The sequence below is a fragment of the Triturus cristatus genome, chromosome 9 (genome assembly GCF_964204655.1).
Source record: "Triturus cristatus chromosome 9, aTriCri1.1, whole genome shotgun sequence".
NCBI classification, from domain to species: domain Eukaryota; kingdom Metazoa; phylum Chordata; class Amphibia; order Caudata; family Salamandridae; genus Triturus; species Triturus cristatus.
In genome coordinates this window covers 656,702,095-656,723,574 of record NC_140592.1, presented here as the reverse complement: position 1 = coordinate 656,723,574, position 21,480 = coordinate 656,702,095, and positions in this window count along the sequence as shown.

Sequence of the window (21,480 nt, the reverse complement as noted above, 5' to 3'; positions counted from 1 at the left end):
ATGGGGGGTGGTGCATATGATAGCAAAAGGGTTTGTATCTCATTATCTGTCAGATATCTGAGTTGATCACGAGAACGGTATAGTCTGTTTGACAATGACATAGGGATAGACTTTAGTTTATTTTGGGTTTTGTGAGTGGATTTCCGTAGGAGCTCTAATTTTAATAGACATTTTTCTGATAAGAGTAGTAGGTTCTTCATGTCTCTGATATCGAATTGCATGGCTTTGTAGGTCTTGCTTCAATTGAGAGCTAAGATTATCAAACTCCATACCGGGATGAGGAGAGCTGAGATTTTCAAACTCCTTATCTGGTTGAGGGGAGACGGGAAATTGAATGGGTGACCCTGTTGGAATACTGGAAGAAGTTGTCTCATGGGGATTGGGGCTACTGGTAGACTTTTCTGTGCCTATTTCCTTATATCTTACTGCTATTTCACCATTCTTAGTGCCGGTCCTATGAGTACATCTCAAGTTTTCCTAGTCAATGACTGTTGACTCCATCCTAACGACTTTTTCCAGAACAGGGATAGGATCGGTGTTAGGGCTTGGTTCAGGGCTATGGGCTCTGTGGTTGGTGTGGGGTAATGTTGTTTTAGATGGATGTGGGCTGTTACTCTTTGCTTTGAAGCTACTGCCTTCCTGTATCGACTGATGTGGCTTTTTAGCGATGGTGGTGTCTCTCTTGGCAGACTGAATCCTTTGTGGGGAGATGGCTTGCAAGTTGTTATTTGGTGGGTTTCTAGAGGGAGGACTGGTAAAAACGCGTCCTTTTAAGGTTGAGAATTATTCGTCGAATAGTTCCAGATCTTTGTTGGCTGCTTGTGTGACAATCGTGCCGTTTTTGTAGCATGTTATATTCAGTGTAGCTCTTAGTTTTCGAGAGGGTGTTATTAGTATCTTAGTGCCGTAAGGAATGTTTCTCATTTCCTGTACCTTAATCTCGTTATTTAGGGTGTTGCGCCATTTAGCCATTTTAGTAGTGAAGAATATTAGGTCGTTAATAACGCCGCCTATTTTTATGTTGAAGGAGGGGTCTGAGATTAAGGTTTCTGGTTTTTTCTAAGTAGGTTGTGTTTGCAGGATTTGGTGGCATTTTTAGAGAGATTAGGGGGGTATGAGATTGTATAGGAATTCCTTCCTTCCCATTTCAGATAGGTGCCTGTAATGATTATGAGTGATGAATTCATTCCTTATTCTTATTGTGTCCTCACTTGCTATGTCTATCTTGTAGCAGGAGGATGAAAAAAAAGATGATTAAAATGTTTTTCCTCAGTGAATTTATAATGCATCTCTACCTATATGTCCGGCTGAGTCACAGACAACCCGGGAGAATGGTCTCCAAAGGCTGCAGAGGGGCTCTGCTCATGCAGGGGCACCCTCTCATATAAAGCCCAATACTCTGCCTTCAGGATTGATAGGGCCTGCTATAGGGGTGACTTATAAGGTTTAAGTGTAGTTACCTATAGATATAGTGAACCTATATCTAAAGAAAGTGGTGCAAGCACCAGCTTACACAGGCTGCAGTAGCAGAGCTGTAGTTTCATTTTGCATGACCCCTCATGGGTGGCATAATACATGCTTCAGTCCATGGGAAGCCCCCGAGGTAAGTATGTCCTGGGTACATGTGTACCATATACTAGGGACTTATAAGGGTACCCCAGTATCCAATCTGGAGTTTACCAATTTACATGCAGGACAATTTAAAGGAGAAAGCAGATAGACTGGGGTCCTGAGTGGCAGGCCCAAGTCAGACTAGTCAAAAACAGTGCAACATCAAGCAAAAAGTGGGGGCACCCATTAGAAGCAGATCCTACTTCCCTACATAACCCCCCCAACCGAAAGGAGATAAGACTAACCTTGACCAGTTGAGTCTTCATTTTCTAAGTGCAAATATCTGGAGAGTCCATCTGCACTGTTGTCGTTACTTCCAGGTCTATGTTCCGCTGTATAGTCCATCCCCGGTAGGGAAATGAACCATCTCGCAAGTTTGGGATTTTCACCCTTCTTCTGTTTTAGCCATAAGAGGGGCTTATGGTCTGTCTGAAGAATGAAGTGAGTGCCAAACAAGTATGGCCTCAGCTTCTTCAGAGCCCAAACCACAGCAAAGGCTTCCCTCTCAATAGCTGACCAATGTTTCTCTCTGGAGGTTAGCCTTCTGCTTATAAAAGCTGCTGGCTGATCCTGACCCTCTTCATTCAGTTGTGATAACACAGCCCCTACCCCCAACTCAGATGCATCAGTTTGAACAATGAGTTGTTTGGAATAGTCAGTAGTTTGCAGAATGGGAGCAGTGCACATGGACTGCTTCAGGTCATCAAATGTCTTCTGACAGCTAACTGTCCACTGAAGATTCTTAGGCATCCTTTTAGAGGTCAGATCATTTAAGGGGGTCACCATAGATCCACAACCCTTAACAAACCTCATGTAATACCCAGTCAGGCACAAGAAAGCTCTGACCTGAGTCTGGGTAGTTGGAGCAACCCAGTCCACGCTGGTTTGGATTTTGTTCTGCAAGGGTGAACCTGGCCTCCACCCACAAGGGGGCCCAGGTACACAACCTTACGCTGCCATATCTGGCACTTAGTGGCCTTGATAGTGAGACCTGCCTTCTGCAGGGCCGCCAGCACATTTCTTAGGTGGACCAGGTGATCCTCCCAGGTGGAACTAAAGACAGCAATATCATCAAGATAAGCTGCACTGTAGTCTTCCAGGCCTGTGAGAACTTTATTCACCAACCTTTGAAATGTGGCAGGCGCATTTGTTAAGCCAAAGGGCATCACGATAAATTGATAATGCCCACTAGGGGTTAAAAATGCTGTTTTGGGTTTGGCATCATCAGCTAGTCTGATTTGCCAACATCCAGCAGTGAGGTCAAATGTACTCAAGAACTTGGCTGTGGCCAACGTACCAATGAGCTCATCTGCCCTAGAAATAGGATGAGCATCAGTCCTAGTGACTGCATTGAGCCCCCTGTATTCTACACAAAACCTCATTTCTCTTTTACCACCCTGGGTATGAGGTTTGGATACCAGGACGACTGGGCTAGCCCAAGGTCTATCTGAGGGTTCAATCACTCCTAATTCCAGCATCCCTTGGACCTCAGTCCTGATGCAATCCCTGACATGGTCAGGTTGCCTGTAAATCTTATTTTTAATAGGCAGACTTTCACCTGTGTCCACATCATCGGTACACCAAGTGGTCTGACTAGGAGTCAGGGAAAACACATGTCTGTACTGATTGAGGACCATCCTGCAATCCGTCTGTTGTTGCTCAGTGAGGCTGCCTGCCAAGGCCACACCATTCACTGAGCCATCATTAGGGTTCTATGAGAGGGGGTCAGGGGGCTCCTCTAGATTATTTAAACTTCATGCACCACCAGACGTGTAGTGGACCGAGGCTCTGTGCAACAGGGAGAAAGGGACGTTATAAACTGCTTTTTAATTGGTACCGGTATATGGTATATTGAGGAAACTTCTGTCTTTTTAACTTTTTGGGCTCGTGTATTTTTATTTTCCTTATCGGCACATTACCTGTAATTCCAGCATCCTCCGTTGGTATATTACTCATTTGCAGTTTGCTGAGACTGCATTTCCGGTCCGCCGCGGCAGAGCTCTTTTACCGATTGAGCAGAGAAACGCAGTCCCACCCCCTAAGGCCACACCCACATACGGCAGGTTGCCGGTCTAGTGGCGGGCTCCTTTAGATTATTTAAACTTTATGCATCATCGGACGGGCAGCCCGTCTGCCCCCGTCCGCATCCGGACTGCGGTCAGCGCCAGCCATTCTGCTCCATCTCAGCCAGGTATTGTATTTACATCAAATATGTTGAAAAAACTAAACCCTAAGGGAAAATGTGGCTGCCACTTAGCACCAGATAAAATTATAGACCCTGTCACATTTTATAGGTGTTGATCTGAGCCGCTTTTTATTGACATAGAGCACAAAATTGCAGGAAGGAAAGCCTTAATACCTAGCAATGTTATGATGAAAGTGGGATTATTCAATTCACGCTCTATATGCAAACACGCCCTTGACATCAGAGATCTTATCATTGAAGAGGAACTCGACGATTTATTTGTAACTGAAACTTGATTAAAGGAGTGGTGTAACCCGGATATTGTGGCAGCACTTCTTCCCAGCTACACGATTTTGTTGGAAAGTTAGAGGAGAATGCAGAGGAAGGGGGCTGCGTATTATCTTCGGGAACTCACTACAATGCAAAAATTTCGATCTTCATTCACTTAAGGGAGCGGAAAGTCTCGGCTTCTGTTTTACATTAAATGCCTCCCTCTCCTTCACAGGAGCCCTGTTTTATCGCCCACCCAGCCTGAGTGCCACCTTTCTAGATTCCCTAGGTGAAACCCTTAGCCAATTCCTGCTTAGATATGTTAACTTTACCATCTTAAGAGAATTTAATCTCCATCTGGAATGCAGTAATGATCCAGGGGTTGTCACCTTTTTTGAAGTAATAGATCCCCTTGGGCTGCACCAATTAGTCAAGGCCCCAAGCATCAGGCTGGGCACACATTAGATCGGGTCTGTTCCAACTTCACCCTGCTCTCAGCAGTCTCTCCCATTCCTCAGATTTAGTCAGACCATGAATTCATTCCTCTAAATATTGCGAGGCCAATTGTCGTGAAATCAGCCAAGACATTTCTGGCTGCACAGCCAAGGCGTAAGTAGTTACAACTAGCCACTCATCCAAAGCTACCCATGATTGCCCATGACCTCATTCCAGTTTTAACTGGCAACACTACAGAGGACTCCCATCTCCTTCACACATGGATGACATCAATAAACGATGAGCGACTCCCATCTAAACATCTTCGGAAGACAGTAAAAGTGAAGTCACACAAAGCCCCCTGGGTCACGCCCGATTTAGCTAAACATCATCTCCACCTCATGCAATTAGAACATAAGTGGAGAAGGGCTTATGATCCAGTGGATTTAAAAGCTTTTAAAACATGTAGGAGACAATATTACACCTTTATCAAATCATCAAAAAAAGATTGTTACTCAAATAAAATAGTTGAGGCTAACCGTGATCAAAAATCGATCTTCTCAATAATAAAGTCATTCATTGATTCAAAAGCAAAAGTAAAAGTTTAGAGAAATTCCCCCATCTCAGACCCATTGCGATGACATCTCGATCTTTTTTGATGAAAAGATCAAGAACATTCAAAAGGACTTTGCAACACCCGTCATACAAAAACCTGACATTAACCAGAGGTTGGATCCCAACAGTAGTAGCCCCTCTCTTCAAGTGTTCAAACCTGTCACGCTGGAACACACACACTGCCTGTAAATTGGGCTCCCTACTTGATCCTTCATCAAATCATAAATATTGTCAATCCAGTAATCAACCATATAGTTAATTCCTCGTTATTCACTGGTACTAGCCAAAATGAATGGAAGCTTGCTATAGTGAAACCACTGAAGAAAAAGCAAAATGCAGACATGTCTAATCTCTCAAATCTTCGCCCAATATCACTTTTACCAATTCTGGGAAAAATCACAGAAAGATTAGTCAATAAAGAGCTATCAAAATTCCTTGAATCTGCTTGGATCCATAATCCGAGGCAGTTAGGCTTCCGTCCTAAGCACTCTGCAGATTCCGCCCTATTAAAAATTACGGATACGTTAAAATTCATAGCAGTCAAAGGCAGGAGGGCAGTGCTAATCCTACTAGATTAGTCTGCCGCATTTGATCCCATTTCACATGGTATTCTTTTGGCAAGGCTAAAATCTTGCGGTACCTCTAACATTATTTTGACCTGGATTAAGTCCTTCCTACCCAATCATAGGCAAGCTGTCTCTCTTGGCACTTTTCTTTCTACTGAGCGAACTATTACTGCAGGAGTCCCACAAGGCTCCTCTCTTAGTCCGTTACTGTTTATGGCCCCCCCTTATCTCGCTGATCTCATCATTCGAGATTGAAGTAACGTCCTATGCCAATGACACTCAGTTGATTTTATCACTGGACAAAGATTCAACCACCGCAGAATCAAATTTCAAGCTCTGCTTATCGGAGGTCATCCAATGGATGAAGGACAACCATCTCAGGTGCAATACTGACAAAACTGAGATCCTCCTGATAGGGAAAGATAACCCCTTTAAACCAAGTGTCTGGTAGCCGGAAGATGCTAAAACCCCCTTCTACTATTGAAGTAGCAAAAAATCTGGGAGTGCAGTTGGACATTTCACTTTCGTTCCGACCAAATGCCTTGATGGTGGCAGGGACCTGCTTCAGTCTAATTAAAACCTTTAAAAAATGTTTGACTTCATTCCCCTTTCCGCTAGGAAGACAGTGGCAGTGGCATTGATACTCTCACGCCTAGACTATTGTAATAGTCTTTTGGCAGGGGTTAATAAATCTACACTTAAGAGACTACAGATGGTCCAACACGCGGCAGCCCGCCTAGTTTTGAAACTTCCTCATAGGTCATCAGCATCGGCGGTGCTACAAACTTTTCATATGCTGCCCTCACACAAGAGAATTTTATTTAAAATTCTCTGTATTACTTTTAGAGCGGTATCAAAATTTGGTCCAGTGTATCTTTCAACTAGATTCACCCCATACACCACAGCCAGAAACCTCAGATCTTCTTCGGCAAACCTCATCAAACCCCCCTGATTCAGATATAAATCCAAGGGAGGGAAATCGGTAGCCTCTCTAGGAGCTAAAGCATGGACTCTCATGCCAGCTCAACTGAGGATCCTGAAAACAGAAACTCAGTTCAGGAAGGCATTAAAGACCTGGATCTTTGGAGCTCCGGATGATGTTTGCTGATCTCTTTCATATAGGTATTCACCGCTATCAGCTCAGCCTGATTTTCATTCGCTTAGTGCCAGGATGCTCTTTCCAGAATGATAGTTTGCATTTTATAAGTACCCAATACAATTCAATTCAATATACTCAGCCATCGTGGAGCGAAGACCAAGTACATAGTCCACTATTTCTTGCTTAGGTCTAAACACAAGGGACCCCCTAACTGAATGTCCAAACAGAAGTTCAAAAGGGCTGTAGCCAACCCCCTTCTGAGGGACCTCTCTGTAGGCAAAGAGAAGGCAGGACAACAGGACATCACATTTTTGCCTAAGCTTTCCGGGAGGCCCATGATCATGCCATTCAGGGTTTTGTTGAACCTTTCAACTAACCCATTGCATTGTGGTTGATATGGTGTGGTAAATTTGTAATTTACACCACACTCCTTCCACATTGCAGTAATGTAACTAGACATGAAGTTTGCACCTCTGTCAGTTAAGACCTTCTTAGGGAAACCCACTTTCCAGGAGGGCCCTGATCACCACAGGAACTATGGTGGTTCTAAGGGGTGTTGCCTCTGGATACCTAGTGGCATGGTCCACCACCACTAGTATGTAACTGTGCCCAGATGCAGTTGGAGGGTTCATGGGACCAATTAGGTCAATCCCATCCCTTTCAAATGGAACCCCCACCACTGGTAGTGGTATTAAGGAGGCCTTTGTGGTACCACCTGATTTACCACTGGCTTGACAGGTGGTACAGGAGTGACAAAACTCCTTTGTGTCCTCTGACATGTGAGGCCAGTGAAAGTGAGGGACAAGCCTGTCACAAGTCTTACTTTGGCCTAGGTGTCCTGCTAAAGGGATGTCATATGCCAGTGTCAGTAGGATGCCTTTAAACGTCAGAGTATGACCAACCTCCTGGTGGCACCAGGCATAGAGTCTCTACCCTCTTAGTAAAGGAGTCCATCATCCCATTAGATCCTGTGGGACCCACTGGCACTTCCAGCATCCTCAGCAGCAGCTTGCTGTCTGTGGGGTTCAAGAGAGGGGCAGTTGTGCTGCTCCTGACTCAGATCAGCCCTGGAAGGGCCCTCTGTCCCCAAGAACTCAACCTGATCAGGTTCAAGCTCCTCTGAGAAAGTTCCTTCATGGGGACTGGGTTCATCTCCCTCAGGAGACTGGTCTTCACTCTGAGTCTGGGTGAAGATACTGCCTTACCCCTACTGCTCCTTCTCTTGGAAGGCAAATGGTCCTTGTTTCCAGGATCCAGGGCCTGTTCAGTTGAAGACAGTTTGGCCTGTGACCTAGTCACTGCAAACAGATCTGCAGAGATGCCCAACATTGCTGCATGTGTCCTGAGTTCCACTGCAGCCCAGGCTGAAGTTTCCAAATCATTGCCCAACAAGCATTCCACAGGGAGGTCTGAGCTAACCACAACCTTCTTTGGGCCAGTTATCCCTCCCCAGCTGAAATTAACAACTGCCAAGGAATGGTCTGTCCTGACATTTTTAGCATTGGTCACTTGGTATATCTCACCAAGATTATCTGGTCAGGGCCCACAAGATCTCTTGTCACCATTGTGACACTTGCTCCTGTGTCCCTATGTGCCATGGCCTCCTTACCATTGATTAAATGTTGTTGTCTGTATTTGCTCAGATTACTGGGGCTTACAAATAGGTAGGCAATATCCATGCCTCCAACTCAGACCAGAACAGCCTGAGCTGGAGTTCTGTAAAGGTTAGAACCCAACTCAGTTCCTAAGGTTAGCCGTACTTTACCCTTGTTCCCTGTATCACCACTTGGAGCAGAACTAGGGGGAACAGTTGCCTTAGGTGGTGGTATGAGGACCCTTGGCCCTTGAACAATTGGCATCTATTGTCCAATGGGTTTTCTCTTTACACAGGAAGCACCAAGGTTTCTTTTTGCCTTTACCTTTGTTAGACTGTGACTCCTCCCTCAGATGCAGCTTTTTGGGGCCCTGATGAAGGCTTCTGGTCTTTACCCTTTTCCCCAAACTTAGCTGAAGGTTTAGCATCTTGCTTCTTCTGGTCAGCACCTGTGGTCTGGTTTTTCTGCTTCATCCTGGTTCTGACCCACCTATCTGCCTTATTTTCCAATTCTTGGGGAGAAGTCAGATCAGAGTCAACCAGGTACTGATGCAACAACTGATTTTGGCAATTGTTAAGGATCTGCTGCCTCATAATCAAATTGTACAATCCCTTGAAATCATTCACTTTGCTGCCAAGTAACCAGCCTTCCAGAGCCTCAATAGCACAATCTACAAAGTCTACCTAGTCCTGAGTCTGTATTTTCTGGGTGTCTCTGAACTCAATCCTGTACTGTTCAGTGGTTAAGCCAAACCCATCAATGATAGCACTCTTCAGGGCTGAATAGTTGTCAACATCCTCTTCTCTAACAGAGAGGAGCTTATCACTACCTTTGTCAGCAAGGGAGAGCCGCAAGATAGCTGCCGACTGCTCTTGAGGGACCTTCTGTACTTTAATGGCGCTCTCTAAAGCAGTTATCCATTTGTGGATCAAAAAGTATGTGCAGTTCCTACCAGTGGGGGGAGAGAACAGGTCTCTTATGGATTGCCCTCACACACCCAGAAGGGTGTCATGCTTCATCATTGGGCAGTGCTCCTCGTCGGGCCGGTGCTGCAATGCCCAATGTGCTCCCACGAAGGGGCTCTTTGCAGGAGATCTTTTAGAGATGTGCGTGAGGGTGAGTGATCAAGGTAGTGTGAGTGGTGGATTAAAATAGGTTTAGTCATGGGGTGTACTTACTTAATTAAAATGTGTGAGCCCTGTTTGGAATAATAATGGTCCCACAGGGTCTAGTGTGTAAGTGTGGTGAACATGTTTCTTGCCTACTGCCCCTAACGGGTCACTCGGCAATTCTTCAGGACCAAATGTCTATAAGAGTCAATACTCTAGAACTCTAACACTACTACAAGGCTAGTGCTAATTATTGTGAACGTCACCAGCTTTGTTCGAACAATCCAGGGGAGACCCGGATTGTAGAGACCCCCGAAAATGGAGTCTCCGGTGTACAGGGTTGCCTTGCGAGCACTACGTTGCTCACTATAGAGGGGGGCGTGCAACTAGCAGTGCTCTTACCCTGGCTCAGGCTCCCAGGTCTCCCCTGGATCCTGAGCCAGGGTAGGAAGTTTCACCTTCTGTCCTGTCCTCATTCCCTGCCCCAACCACTCTTTCTACCTCATCTGACCCTGGGATCTTCCTATGGTCATCTAAGAGTAACACCTCAATGAGAAATTGGGTGTTGGCATTTCTCCCTGTCTTCAGCTTCCTAGCAACACCCATGGCTTTTAATTCATGTAATCCAAAACAATTGTACCTAGAAGGCAGAGAGCCTCTGGTTTCTCCTTTAGAAGACATAACTAGTGTGGTGTGGTTTATGCACCTACCTAACCTAGTGGGAACTAAACTCACTTAGGTTGGAGAAAGGGTGTGCTAGACCCTTAACTTACCCAACCCTAAGTTCAGTAAAACTTACTTATTCTAGTTTTGAAGTATTATATGTGCCTAATACTTTAGTGGTTTTCAGTTAATCAATCCAAAGAGATTTATCGGTTTGAATCCCAACCGCTGCACACCAATGTGATAAGTTGGCCTGGTATATGATGTCCACTAATTAAAGTGGGCACCTTGCAGCAGTCCAAATGCCCCTTATGATGTATGAGGTCAAAGATAACCTTTAGAAAGCTATCCTAGTCGTAGCTGTGGAGAGCAGCCTTCTGGCTTAATTTTGAAGGAATGTAAAGCAGCCTGTTTTACCAGAATATCACCTCCTGAATTAATCAAATGAAAGGGGAACCACACAGTAGTTATATAAAAATATGTATTTATTAATATAACACTCTCAAGTATCCTCTACAGGAGGATAGAACACAAAGCACACAGTATGAGATCAATAGAACAGTTTTAAGTAGCACATTACACGGTGGGCTCCAGGGTCGTGACCAAACCATACACTAAAATAGTGGTATAACAACCACGACTCGGGTCAAGACAAGGTCTGGAGCATGTAGAATCGTTGGGACCCCAAGGAACCACCCAAGGTGAGTAAATAGGGACCCCATGGAGGACGGGTGCAGTGTGCTAACACGACCGAGGACTCTGTACAATTCTATGGGAAAGCCGTGGTTGCAATTTTACAGTTTAAGGACCCTTCTAGGAGGACTTCGAGCAAACCCTTTGGAACTTAATAGGTTGGAGAGCCACCCTATGCATGGATACCATAGTACCTGAGTTACCTATCCCAGAGAAGCCGGGTGCATAGGCTTTGAGTGGTGTCGGAAACCACAGTCGTTCTCAATGGAGGGCTACGAAGAAGTACTGCTGCCGTGAAGGTAAAAAGGGTCTGGTGGAATCCAAGCCTGGATTCTGGAAGAGATGAACCTGAAAGCAGAGAGGACAGAGTCTGGCTCACTTCAAAGTCACCAGGGGCTCAGTAGATGTCGGGTGATTCAGGTGTAAGAAGGAATGCTTGACACTGCAGCCATGAGGACTAGGATATGTCGACAATGACCAGGAGCCAGATGTGAGCTGTCCCGTGAAGGATGTTGAGTACTGAGGGGTCGGTGTCTGGCTGGAGCACCAACAAGCCTTGGCAAAAGCAATCAGTGCAGGAAGATCAAGCAGGTTACGGTGTGGACCAGCAAGGTCAAGGGTACTCACCAAGCAATGAGGAGTCAGGGCACATCTGGAGCCACCAGGAAAGTCCAACAGAAATCAAGATGACCCTCATGAGGGCCCACAGGCTGAATGACAAGGAGTCACGAAGGGACCTCAAGCATGATTGCAAAGTACCAGCCCACATAGCTCCCGGTGTGAGGAGGCCAGAGTTCTTTGGTGCAAATACTGCTCAGGGTCAGGACTACATGGAGTCCAATACACAAGCTCGGGAATTGCCAACAAGCATATGCAACTTCAAATGGACACGCTGCACAGGGGTTTGGGTTATACAGTGCCCACAAGGGAAACTGTCCTCAAACTTGCTGAGAGTGCAGATCAACCTCAGCGACCTTCGTACCCACCTCCTGTGTTGCTGAAATCTTCGTAGCCCACAGGAGCTTGGGAGCAGCAGACTGGTCAGTTGCATTGAGGTGCCTGCTAATGCAGGGGAGTGACTCCTTCACCCCATGGGAGATTCTTCAGTTGTCCTAAGTGCACCACAGGTCCTGCACAGAGCCTATATGGAGCAAGGGCACAGACAAAGCTTTGGACGAAGAGGGAGAAGAAGTTGGGCCTAGTCGAAGTCCAGCAAAGTCCAGAGTGTCCAGACAGTCGAGGGTCAGTGGTTTCTTCTTGTAGAATCTTGTCCACGTACAATCTAAAGTCTTACAGCCAGGTAAGCCCTTTTGTACCCACTTGAGAGGGTTGGACAGATTCAGGGGATCCTACTTGGGGAGGGGCAGGACAGAGGGGAGGTTACTCCTATGTCCTTTGTCCAGTTTTGCGCCAGAGCAGGATCCAATGGCTCCAAGAACTGGTTTGTGCTGGACTATGCACAGGGACACCAAATGTGCCCCAGGTGAAGACTTTCAGGCACTCTCAGAGTGCACCCACCCAGCCCTAATACACTAACTCCTGTCTGGGAGGTGGTTACACTGCCCTGTGACAGGATGTCTATTCTGCTGCCTTCCTCTGCTTGAGCTTGGATCAGCGGCAGGAGGGCAGAAATGTGTCTCTGGTTGGCAGCGTCCATTTTGTGCTGTCTGGGTCGGAAAGGCTGGCACCGAATAGACCAGTGACCCCACAAAGCTTGCTTCAGAAGGGTGGAATCATACCTCCCACACAGGTGGTTTATACCAAACACGATATGTTTCTATGCAGCCATTTTCGAGATAGCATTTACCGCGAGGTTATAATGCATCTCTACCTATATGTCCGGCTGAGTCATAGACAACCTGGGAGAATGGTCTCCGAAGGCTGCAGAGGGGCTCTGCTCATGCAGGGGCACCCTCTCACATAAAACCCAGCACCCTGCCTTCAGGATTGATAAGGCCTGCTATAGGGGTGACTTATAAGTTTAAAGTGTAGTGACCAATAGATATAGTGCACCTATATCTAAAGTAAGTGGTGCTAGCACCAGCTTACACAGGTTGCAGTAGCAGACCTGTAGTTCCATTTTGCATGGCCCCTCATGGGTGACATAATACATGCTTCAGCCCATGGGAGGCCTCTGGGTTACCTATGCCCTGGGTACATGTGTACCATATACTAGGGACGTATAAGGGTACCCCATTATCCAATCTGGAGTGAACCAAAGTACATGCATGACAATTTAAAGGAGAAAGCAGATAGACTGGGGTCCTGATTAGCAGGATCCCAGTCCGACTAGTCAAAAACAGTGCAACATCAAGCAAAAGGTGGGGGTAACCATTAGAAGCAGATCCTACTTTCCTACAGCTAACTTGTTAGTTAATTTACCAGTAAGTCCCTTGTAAAGTGGTATATCATACACCCAGGGCATGAAAGTCAAATGCTACCAGTGGTCCTGCAGCACTGATTGTGTCACCCACATAAATAGCCTTTCAAACCAGTCTCACGCCTGCCATTGCAGGGCATGTGTGTGTAGTTTCCTGACACTTTGACTAGGCATTTAATACTACTTGTCAAGCATTAAACTACCATTTTACTGCATATAAGTGATGCCTAAGGTAGGCCCTAAGTAACCCTAAGGGCAGGGTGCCATGTAAGAGAAAGGTAGTAAATTTTTGTTTAATCTTTACATGTCCAGGTAGTGATGAAAACCCAAATACGTTTTTCTCTACTGTGAGGCCTACCCCTCTCATAAGCTAGCATTCAGAATTCCTTAATACACTTTTAAGCTCTAATTCCTGATCAGAGATGAGTAGTTTTTTCATGTTTCATATCTTTGGAATGTGAATGATAAATCTTCCTCACTGGTGAAGTTGGATTTAGCATTTACTGTTCTTTATGTCTGACAGTTTGTCTCCAATACATGCCTGGGGTGGTTGACAGCTACACTTTGTGCACTCCCTCTAGACAGCCACAACAAAGGAAGGATAGGTGTGTCTGAGCACATACATCTGCATTCTTGTTGCATGATTTCTGCTAGGAAGCAGGACTGTACCTTTGGAGAACAGGACGTCAGAAAGTAGGGACTGAGTTTCTCTACCACATCTGCACCTTTAGGCCCAAATCCGACGAGCTCAGAGTGCCTCACCTGAACTCCTAACCTTTCCAGAGTAGCAGGTGATTTCTGCAAACCTAAAACATGAACCTGTAGGCCCCAAGGGAACCGTGGAAACACATCAGCACCTTTCGTTTCTCACTCATGCTAGTCCATAATAAACAAAAGAAAGACACAAAGGAAGTTTACAGTATATTTATTGAATATATTGTGGTCTATTTTGGAGCAAGTGTGCTGCAATAAGTAAACAAATACAACTGAACAATGTAATCAGCATTAGTAGCAGGCTGTATAAAATGAACAATGAACCATGGCAACTAATATATAGATCTAGGCCTACCTTCACTTTGTGAGCACTGGGATATATTAGGGATTTCTGGGATTAGCACCGTACCCCATACCTGGTGTGTGTATTTAGGTGGTCTGCATCATAGGTGTAAACTCAGTTTATGAAAGGTTGCTGCCTCCATTCCGGGACTGATCTCTCTGCTGGAATTCTCATCTCTGCCCTCCGAGGGGGCGAGACTCTGTTTATATGATATGAACTACTTAGGAGATGTTGCTGACCAGGCACAAGAAAGCCATGTTGTTCGACTTTTTGTTAAATGTTCAGAATAAATACCAAGAAGAGTCACTGAATAACAAATAATATGTGAAGCATGACAAGTATATTATGTATGGCTAAGCAGAGCAAAAGCAGGCTAAAACAGCCAAGTCGTGCAAAGAAAGGGAGAACTACAATGGGTCCAAAAGGGAAATCACCACACCCCCTCCTTGGTTGGGAAAGTAATGTTGTATGGTTCATACTTTCTCAGTAAAACTGTGACTTGTTTGGACAACATAAACATCAAAACTGTGCAAGATGGATTCTAAGCACACCATCAGCATATGTTGGCTTTAGTCCTGCTAGGGCACAGTGCACCATCTATACCCCTAACACGGCAAGGTAACAGGTGGAATGTGCCACCTCAGACCATGACAGCCTGACTCCCTAAGGACATTGTGGAAATAGATCTAGAAACAGATCTAGAAACCTTTCATTCGGTAACTCATGCATACCCTTTGAGATCCACAAGGAATACACAACGTGGTGTTTCAATATATATTGAAGCAATATGATTCTAATGTAAAATGAATGTACAATGTAATCAGCATTACGAGAATGGTAAAGAAAATAAACAATTCAACCATTGTGCTGTTACTTAGGATATATGCTTGCATGTAAGAACTGTTATATTTTGTACTCCTACCTAGTGCTACCAATCCTAATGTGCCCAGGATAGATGAATCTGCTAGGCCTGGGCGGAGTTCACAGGAGTTTTCCACTGCAGAACTCTGTTAAGCACCAGAAAAACTCTGCCGTGTTCCGCCAGCAATGGAGTCTGTTAAGTTGCATTGCTCGCACTGAATTTCAGCGCCAGGAGTTTGTCCCATGCTGTAAAATAAGTGTGAACAGCAGTAAGCATCACGCCAGGGCGATGCTGTTTTCTGCCGCTCAAGTAGACATTCTACTCGAGCGGCAGCTTCCTCAACAGGAAAGGCAGATTTCTCAATGTGAACGGTAGCGACCTGTCGTGTCTGCTTGTGTTGAGAAATCTCGCTGGAGGAGGTTTAGCGTTTGTTTTTTTCTCGTAAACACTCGCCAATTTAACGTTGGCGAGCTGCTCATGAGAAAAAACTCTTCCCTGCATCACTTCATGGAGTTTTTCAGAATTCTGCACTCCGCACGGAGTGGTCAAAACTCTGCAAACTCTACAGGTGGAGTGGAATTCTTCACACAACAATATAATCTGCCAGAATTCCTGTAGGATGAACTAACTCCCTGTTACTTGAAGGTAAGTGTCATCAGGGACTTGGGGCAGAGCTTGCATCATCCCTCACAAGAGGTAAGCAGGAATGAGGTGGGCTGGAATCTCGGCATGGGGTGACCTCGGCAATGTCAGCAAAATGCTCCTCTGCCTTAACAAAGGAGTGATGTTGTTTATTTAATAAACTGCACTAATGCAATCATGCCTGAGCCCCAGTAAGGAACTAAGTACATCAATCAAAAAGGGAAAAATAACTAATCATGAGAAAAGTTGTATTTAAGAGGACCACATGAAAAAAATTACAATGTACAAATCACGATGAAATCAGATTTGTTGGGTGGCAGAATATTCTTTATATATAAATTGCATCATTTATATCGACACCCATATCATTCTTTTTTGCGAAGCAAGGCTACCAAAGTTATAAAGATTAAAGTGAATTTGTGAATCAGTGACATAAGTGACACAGTTAGTGCATAATATATACAAAGTGAATACAAAAGATTTTATATACAGAATAAAAAGGGCCAGTATTGGAAAGAGCACAATGACCCAGTTTACACGGAAAATTCAAGTTCTATATGAAACCGAGTCTTGAACTGGTCCTAGGTACTGTCGACGTTTCAACCCTATATATGCGATCTTAAATCGTCATGCAGGTCTTCATCAGGACTTAGAATTGACAATGGCAACCTAGCCGTTGGTCGAGGATGGCCTAATATTCACACATAGTAGAGCCGATGCACTCATCCAGCGGAGTTTCTCAAAATCGACTTGTAAGCTACAAAGCTTAGTAGGTTGAATAGTAGCCGTCAAATCCAATTTGGAGCAGGAGTTGTTAGAAAAATCTAACTGCGTTTTCAATAAAAGCAACAAATTGCTTCAAAGCGGTGTTGATTCACGCTTCTGTGCCACCTTTCGTTAATGTGGGGAAACCATGTGTGAATATTAGGCCATCCTAGACCAACGGCTAGGTTGCCATTGTCAATTCTAAGTCCTGATGAAGACCCGCATGACAATTTAAGATCGCATATATAGGGTTGAAACGTCGACAGTACCTAGGACCAGTTCAAGACTCGGTTTCATATAGAACTTGAATTTTCCGTGTAAACTGGGTCATTGTGCTCTTTCCAATACTGGCCCTTTTTATTCTGTATATAAAAACTTTTGTATTCACTTCGTATATATTATGCACTAACTGTGTCACTTATGTCACTATGTCACTGATTCACGAATTCACTTTAATCTTTATAACTTTGGTAGCCTTGCTTCGCAAAAAAGAATGATATGGGTGTCGATATAAATGATGCAATTTATATATAACGAATATTCTGCCACCCAACAAATCTGATTTCATCGTGATTTGTACATTGCCTCTTAAATACAACTTTTCTCATGATTAGTTCTTTTTCCCTTTTTAATTGATGTACTTAGTTTCTTTTTGATCCAATCGCAAAACAAAGCAATTGCTTGAACATACCCGACAGAACCACTGTATTTTGTATCATTTATACCCAGGTTCTGAGGGACACAGGGTCACCCCATTGTTTACGTAATTGAGCCCGAGTAAGGCCTCTATTACTGAGCTCAGATCAGAGGAGTACATGAAACCGAAGAAGGACTGACACTGCTCTTCTGACTTCATAAGAAAAAAGAAAGAAAAGCCTACACAGTTCAAGCCTCATTTCAGAAAGAAGAAGGTAGCTGGCATCAAAGTCAAGCATGCACCAGATATTGAGGACATTGTTTTTGAACGGGAATTTCAATACAGCAGAAGTAACAATAGTTCTACGGAATCTTATGGAGTGTCTGGAGGCAGTGGCAATGCATGACTGCATCCAAGTGGAAACATCAGACCGGAGTGTCCATAGTCAGTTATATGTATTGAAACTCAAGATGGAGGGGGATATACCACTTACCATAAATGTTCTCTTTTGTGAGAACTTGTCATTTGGCTATGACATTCTCTTGGATGAAAAGGATTGACCACCAGAGTTTGTTATGAATTGACCCAAAGTGAAAAAAGTAATTTTACCTCCCTTTTCTAACCATGTTCCAGATTAAGTAAAACATCCATACGCCAAGGAATGTGCCTTAGCGCAAGCTAATGCATTATACCACAACCATGTGGGTTGGGACGATGGATCACCTTATCATATCATACCACCTGTGAGGTAAACTCCACAATTACAATGTCAATACCCCATCAAACATGAGGCTACATTTGGGGTCGTGGCTTGCCGTGCAGCGAAATGGCCGCTCTGTGAGCGAGCTCCGCCGGCCGGAAAACAATCCTGATTTTATCCTGTACTTCGGGGTGAGCGTGGGCTGCCCAGGCTAGCTGGTACTGCGCCGGAAGGTGTGGTGCACTGGTGGTGGCGAGCGGAGCCTGCAAGAGGCACTTTCGGCGGAGATCGCGGACCGCGAGTCCGGCGTTTGGCCCGGTGGGAGGCCCATCCTGGTGGCGTACCCGGGGAGAGCTGCTGCTGGAGACCGGGGCGGGCGCGGCGGAGCAGGCCGTACTTGCGGAGGCGAGGGATCGGAGCGAGGATCTTGCCCGGCCAGAACTGACGGCTGAGTGCTGCGGGTGCAAGGACACTGTGGCGCACCCGGAGCTGGAATCGGCGGAAGCGGCGGCGCTCCCGGGGCTAGAGTGGAGGCCTGTGATCGGCGCGCCGCCCGGCTCAGAGTGAGGTACATGTCGTGGATCCAGACCCCGGGGGCCTGTGTGCGGTGACTGCGGCGCCCTGGTGTGCTCTGCGAGGTGTTTGCTGCCATTCTAGTTGTGACCCGGACCCTGATTGCCCGGTGGGGCAGCGTATCGGGCTGGGTGGAGCTGTTGCGAGGCCCTGCGGTGACCACGAGGAGCCGAGCTGGAGTCGCTGAAACTCCGAGGACAGCGGTGAGTGTTGAGCCCTCCTGGGAGCAGGGAGAATCACGCGTGGGGACGCTCACACCGGTGGGCTGCTGGCGGTGGGCCGCCTGGCGGAGGGACGGTAACTGAGGAGACCGGTGAGCCCGGTGGCGGACTGAGGCGAGCAACTGGCACTGCGGACTGGCCTGCTGATAGGACGCCATTGGGGGTGAGAGTTGCGCTGCCCTGACGAGGAGGCCGGCTGCCCGGTCAGGCGCTGTGGGTTGGATCGGCTTGGGCTGAGGCCCTGAGATAACCTGGAGGAGGCCTAACGTGGTGTGTGGGGGCCGGCACAGGTGGTCCGGCAGCAGGAAGCGAGGAGGGGTGATCGTCGCCTGTTAGCCTGCTTCTGGCGGTAGCGTGGATCTGGCGGTGGTCGGGGAGGAGAAGACCCGGCCTCTGGGGGTGACTGATAGTTGGTGGTGTGCGCTGGGAGCGTCCCCTCCGCCATGGGGAAGCACGACTCGAGGCAGGCGAAGTTAACGTTCGACCACAAACGACCAGCCAGGCAGGCTGAGGTGGAGCAGGTCCCCCAGGATGATGGGAGGCAGGACTCAACCCCTGTGGATCAAGGAGAAGATCTACGTACATTGATGCTCGAGATGCGCTCCAGCCTCCGGAATATTGACACGAAGTTGGACACTCTCACGAGCCAACTGGACTCCGTGAAAACGCAGGTGTCGTCGCATGAGACGCGGCTGGACACGCTAGAGACTAGACAATCGGAGTTCCATGATTTTCAAGTGGAAACGAAGGGCCAACTCCTACACATGGACAAACTGCTGAACGTGATTCGTGCGAAAAACGAGGACTTGGAGGCGCGCTCGAGGCGCAATAATCTGCGCGTTACGGGGATGCCGGAGACCACTGCCATATCGAAAATGGAAGCATATATAACCGACCTCCTTCATGAACTGTTTGACCCCGGCCTCTCGACAGTGTTTGCGGTGGAAAGGGCGCACAGGTCGCTGGGACAGAGGCCCCCAGTCGGTGCACCGCCCAGGCCCATAATCGCTCGTCTTCTGAACTATCAAGATCGAGACGTGATCCTCAAACTGGCCCGGGAGAAAGGAACTATCACTCACAAGGGCAACACGCTCTCATTCTACCCAGACTTTACCCCGGCCGTCCAGGCTGCTCGCCGGGAATTCCTGCCGGCCAAACGGCTCCTCCTGCAGGCGCAGGTTCCCTATTCGCTGCTGTATCCGGCCAAGTTAAAGGTGTCCTTCGATGGGTCCACCCACATCTTTATTGATGCTAAGGAAGCTCTGAAGTTCGCCAAACATGTGGGTCGGAGAGTGGATCAGCGACCCAAGGGTGCTGAGGTGACTGTGCCTGGGGGTCTTAGCGATATTGAGTAAATGTGGGCTCAAATACAGATATCCTGGGGTAAGGTCATGCTGTCACCCGGGGGTAGGATTACAGGTTTACTGGGGTGTATAAGAGGGGTGACTTTGATGATGCTCGCTGCCACGGTCATAGATCAGATGTATTCAGGGTTTGGGCGGTTCGCATCCCCTGCAGTTCCTCCGGCCACCCTGTTTACCACAGGGGAGTAGCCAGAGTAGCCACACCCCACTGGGAATGTTCCCGTGCACCTTTGCAGGTTTTATGAGGGTGGGCAGGGGGGGGTTATTACACAACCGGGTTGGGGGGTTGGAGTGGGTAGGGGGTGGGTGGGGGGGGGTTTGTTTCAATGTTTACTGCCACGCTTGATTTTCTGCTCTAGATATGGTGTCAGGTCTGTGCGGGTTGCCTGCGTCAACATGTATATGTACTATCCAGTAGGTACAGGATGACAGGGTCCAGACTTGGGACGACTTTAAATTGCATTACCTGGAATGTCCGGGGGCTCAATGACCATAGAAAGGCACGGTTGGTGCATGCATATTTAGTACGGCATGGCGTGGATGTGTGCATGCTGCAAGAAACCCACTTGAATGCCGCCCCCGCCCCACGGTTGCGACATGCCAGATGGAGCCATGTTTATTCCGCTATATACTCCAACTATGCCCGAGGGGTGGCAATTTTGATCCGTCGGGGGTTGGACTGGCGGGAGGGTTCTGTTAGGTGTGACCCGGAACTACCACCCAAACTGCGAGTCCGGCGGGGCTCGAGTCCTTCCTCGATTCCATCGCACTGGCGTGGTTCAACGATAAGCATAGAGAGTATATGGATCCTCCAATAGACGCTGGTGATGTGGCGCAGGTCATCAGGAGCCTGCCACCAGATAAGGCGCCTGGACCAGATGGCCTTACGACGGCCTTTTATAAGGCGTATGTTGACGAGCTGGCGCCCCGGTTGCTGGCGGTATACGAGGAGGCCTTGGGAACTGGGGTCCTGCCGGATACCATGCGCGAGGCGCTAATTATCACACTGCTGAAACCGTATAAGCCCGCTGACGACCTGAACTCGTACCGGCCTCTATCGCTGATTAATGTAGACGTAAAGATCTTGGCTAAGCTGCTTGCGAACCGGGTGCAGCCAATGCTGCCGATGATTGCCCTACCGGATCAGTCAGGGTCTATACCGGGAAGGGCGACCTCTCACAACTTCCGTACGATATTTGCCACATTACACTACCTCCATCCTGAGGTCAAGGCCGCGGTGGTGTTCTTGGACGCCACAAAGGCCTTTGACACACTTGAATGGCCCTACCTATTCCGCATACTGGAGAGGATGGGATTCAGTGCGCTACTAATTCGGAAAATTCGCTTGCTGTACACCTTGCCCACCGCCAGGGTGCGGGTAAATGGTCTGGTGTCTGGCCCATTCGGTATATCGCGGGGAACTAGGCAGGGCTGCCCT